The sequence below is a fragment of the Palaemon carinicauda genome, chromosome 8, assembly GCF_036898095.1.
Source record: "Palaemon carinicauda isolate YSFRI2023 chromosome 8, ASM3689809v2, whole genome shotgun sequence".
Taxonomy (NCBI): domain Eukaryota; kingdom Metazoa; phylum Arthropoda; class Malacostraca; order Decapoda; family Palaemonidae; genus Palaemon; species Palaemon carinicauda.
The window spans coordinates 150,858,368-150,863,367 of NC_090732.1; positions in this window are offsets into that span (position 1 = coordinate 150,858,368).

Genomic DNA, 5,000 nt, shown 5'->3' on the forward strand with positions numbered 1-5,000 from the left:
TTAACAAAAAAACTTTCACAATTTTATCGTTTGTTATTATAAAAGTGAATATTAACAGTTGACCATTGGTTAAAGGGAATAATGATTTTGCCAGTAGCTTATAAATCTTCTATCGAAGTAAAAAAATACCAGTTAGATATAAGCTAGAGTAGATTTTCCTCGATTCATCACTTAAGTTGATATGATAAGGTATGTCTCCATTTTACAATTAAAGGTATCATTTAGAACGGTCTCATTTGAGGTTTATTATTATTATTATTATTATTATTATTATTATTATTATTATTATTATTATTATTATTATTATTATTATTATTATTAATGAACTATAGAAACCCCTAGGTGACAGAAGAATAGATATGAAGAGGCAAAAGCGTGCTAGAAATAGTATTCCTAATGAATGCCGAGTGATCGTGACAGTTCCGATAGGCCCTGTTGCTACTTGGGTCATCCGAGTGACCGCTGTGGTAGCGGCTGTAGGGGGCATCAGCATATTAAGCTTCATTTGTGGTGGATAAGGGGAGAGAGTAGGTTGTGGCACTGTAGCAGTTCTAACCAAACTCGACTGAGGCTCTTGTCAGGCAGGGAGGGAGGATAAGAAGAAAAATCCCCTTTTGTTCTTTTTTTTTATGTCTGCTACCTCCCAAAATTGGGGAAAGTGCCATGGTAGATAGATTATTATTATTATTATTATTATTATTATTATTATTATTATTATTATTGATGTTGTTGTTGTTGTTATTCATTGTTACAACACTGGCTCATTGGATTTCAAGTGAACGTAAAATTAAGATAAAATAATTTTGAATGAAACGCATGAAAAGTAAAAACTCTAAGTAATGCAGCTGGATCCCAAGGAAACTTGCAATAGTGAGTCACTCGAACTAGGTTATAGACAGTCAGTCTTACTAGACACGAGTCCACTTTACTAAAATAGACTGAAATCTACACAAGTCTAATTTCAGTTTGGGTCTTGACTGTGAAGTGAATCCATCCAACGTACGGATACGATTTCCTTGGATGCCTCGAGTAAATTCAGTTTTACCGGCTTTATTAGTTTCAAATATAAATATGTTTGGCTGGGTAATCGAATTTTGGCTTTATATCTGAATATCGAAAATTGTTTGCTGTGTTGTATTACTCGCACAGGTAGGAGCTGTTTCTGATTTCTATATTTTCCTTCGAAAACTAAAGGAATTTTGACATGTGAAGCGAAAATACTTACGGGTGAGCCAGACGACAACTTACAATTCTGGTGGTTTTCTTCTCCAATGCGTTTGTGTGTATTGACCTATCTAGATTTACTTTTTTCTTCCTTCACTTTAGTAGTTACTTAGTCTAGAGGTAAATTAAAGTACTGTCATAACACTTCACGACAATATTTTTTTTTTCTTTTTTAAGAATGATTTGCTTTGTGGTGCAACTTTTTTAACTTATTCGTGGGCCTTAATTTTGTTTTTCCACAAGAATGGATACACATTATAAATCCTGATTAATAGTAATGTACATCACTTAGAACAGTTTGTCGTGTTTTTGCATCCGTATATCTGTTGGTAGCCTAATATTCAGTCGGTCCCTGTTTATCGCCTCGTCTTGACTTAGAGTGAGGTTTCATTTTCTCATTAAAAGTCGGTAAATTCCTGGCAACATTTATTCCAGGATTTTTACCGTTTTAAAAAAAAAAACGGATATATTGACGTAAAGGAGTGATATGACGGTTACCAACCCCTAAAAGATAATTGAAAAAAAAAAATAAGGTAAAATTACGGTTGCCTGTATATTTTATAGAGAATTTCTGATTAAGAAAACGTTTTTTCGCAGGTTACCATTGAACTGCATTGATAACAACAAAAGGAAAATGTTGATAATATGAGTAAAATTCACAAACAGGTCCGTGTAGTTTTATCCCCACCTTGGTATAGGTAACATTGAAGATGAAACCAGATTTCTGAGAACTGCTTGTAAATGATATTCAGATCCTCATATTATCAGTGTGAATATACTCTAATGTTCCCTGCGCCAAGTATATTTCCCGGTATTCTTTACATTCGCAGTTGTATTTTGAAAATGTTGAAAGTTATGCCTGTTCCATAAAAGTTCCCCTTTCTCAGAAAGCCTGTAGTTCCATAAGGACTCGGTCATTATACACAAGGCTCTTAATTATGCAAGGAGACAAGAAGTTTCTAGGAAGACAAACTAAAGTGCCACGATGCCCTTCCGTGTCACAGAAAGTTCCTCTCCTTGAAACACAAGACTTATAAGTTTGTTAGGTAAATGCAGTTAAGGTAAATGCAAGTCTGGAATAGTGAAGGGGGAAGTTTACTTATTATGATTTTCCTCAAACAATCTGTCTATGATAAAAGTAGATGAAAGAAAAATGTTAGTCTTCAACTTTGCTTGGTGTAATGAAGCTTTCTGCTTAAAGCAAATGTTATAAACAATGGCTAGAGTTGAAATTTATAGTAAACTGTTTCCAATAAAACCCGTTAGTTAGGATGGTACTAGAAAAATTCTAAAGGCAAAATACAATAGTTAACAAAAGATGAGAATATTCTATACTCAATTTTTTTAATAAGGCGCATTTGCACTGACTCGCAGCGGTGCCCTTTTAGCTCGGAAATATGTTCTGTTATCTTATTGGTTAGAATTATCTCGTCCAACCAATCAGCGAGCAGGAAACTTTTCTGAGCTAAAATGGCACCCACCCCTGCGAGTCGGTACAAATCTGCCTCACTAAAAAGAAATGACTATGGTGTGCAGATGACGATGGCTAAGGCTACTTTAATGCTTTAATGTGACGCAGTTGAGATGCAATTTAGTAATTATATGAATTAGTAAGTGAGGAGAAAAACGATAGGCCTTCCCCCTTCAAAATTTAAAACCAAGTTTAGCAAAATCGAAAGAGAGAAAAGGATAATTCTAATTATAGTCAAATGAAACAGGCTGTGGCCATTATGTTACAATAGAGCCGGGGAGACCACACTGTAATCATCAAGACCTGTTTTATGCTTAAGTAATCTAGAATGACATTTCCCAGTGAAGGCCTCCTTGGGTAACCTTAACGAGATCTCAGAATGACAGAAGGAGACCGTAAATTACATTGTGCCCTATATGAGAATTCGCAGGATACACTTATACTTACAATTGAAAATTTCCTCAAATTTGCTTATTTGCTACTGAATTATTTTTCACTTTATGAAATTTAGAACTCTTGTTGCAAATTCATTTTCTAGCCAGACTGATATCTAGATATATGGTTACAAACGATTAATTTATATTTTCATACTATTTTTTTTAGGAATTTTACATCCGTATTTAATTGAAACCCTGCTTTTCTCTCTCTCTCTCTCTCTCTCTCTCTCTCTCTCTCTCTCTCTCTCTCTCTCTCTCTCTCTCTCTCTCTCTCCCCTTCCAGCTTTAATCCAGAAATCCGTTGAGTTTGGGGCATGTCACGTCTCCCCTTTCATGATTTACTGAACACCAATGTTTATATTATTCCTTCTTCTCTATTATCAGAAATTTCATTATTTTGGCGTTCGAACATCATGAGGTGTTTTTCATTAAATATACCATAGGAATTAGTTTTTAAGGAGATACAGTCACTTACAATTAAATGTAAAAAAGTTGGAGAGCAATTTCGTTGAGTAGGAAAACGCTGTGTTTAGCAAAAGAGAAAATGATGGCAACCCTGCTTATAAAACATAGTCGCCGAGCTTATAAACACGTGATCAAACGGATTTTTATAAATTTTACGAACTTCTCTAGAGAAAATATTTTTATTTCCTTAACAGCACTTCGTAGAATTAATAGAAAAATTTTTTGATCTTGTGTTTACAAGCTTATCGACTATGTTTTACGGGTAGGATTGCCAACAGTTTTTGTTTTGCTAGTTACAGCGTTACCTGCTGCAATGTGCAGCAGTCAGCCGTCTCTTTAGCTTCCTGTGAAGTGTACAAGAATTAACGAAGTCTGTGGTGACCTTATTGGTAACGCCCCTCCCTGGGCCCGTTCAAACTCATTAAATGAGTTTGGGACAACGTCGTCATAACTCAAAAATAGCTATTTTTCAGGAGAGCCATTTCAATCAATTAAAACACACTCATATTAATGTATGTCGTTAGTACATTTAGCGATCAAGCGATCAATTTTTTAGCTACAATTATGACACTTTTGCCAAAAGAATCAGCATTTGAAGATGAATATGTCTATATGGATAACTAAAAAATATTTTTTTTTTGAGTTATGACATTGTTGTCGCAAGCGAGCGATTTGTTCTTTTTGGAGCAGCAACCTCACCATCATTGTAAGCTAAGGATGGTGGGTTTGGGAAAGCTTATATTACTACCTGTTGGCCCTAGCTTTCGTGGAGAGAGGGTATGGGCGCTGATCATATGTATACAGTATATGGTCAGTCTGTAGAGTATAGTCCCGGTTGCTAGCACAATGTCACGGTCCCTTGCTTCAGCCATTCATGAGTGTCCTTGAAACCTTTAAACTGTTCCACCGCCACCTCCATCCTCTAACTACAAAATCATTGAATAAATCTTATTTTAAGTACTTTCCCAGCTTCCCACCATGATTATATCTCATCACCAGCAAGTCAATCATTCGTGTATTGATCTATCCTTATACTTATTATCGTGTATATTCCCTTACCTTAATCAATTGAACGGACACCTACTGTAGTTTTAACAGTTCTGCTAAAACGTAACATTCTTATCTGCTTCCCTAATATATCAAAATTATATAGGTTGTTTACGAATTTACCTTTCTATTCTCTATACGTAATCAAACCACCTCAAAGTATTCAAAACACCGTAAAGTATAAGTTTAAATTTTGGAAGATCTGGACCGATCCTAAGAAAAAAAAAATAATCATTCGTGATAATATTTTTGATAAATATGCATTTAGCAACTTATAGTTGCATGATGGCATGATCTTATTAGTATTAAAAGCTTTTATGGCATCTACAAAGATAACATTGATAATGGATAATCTC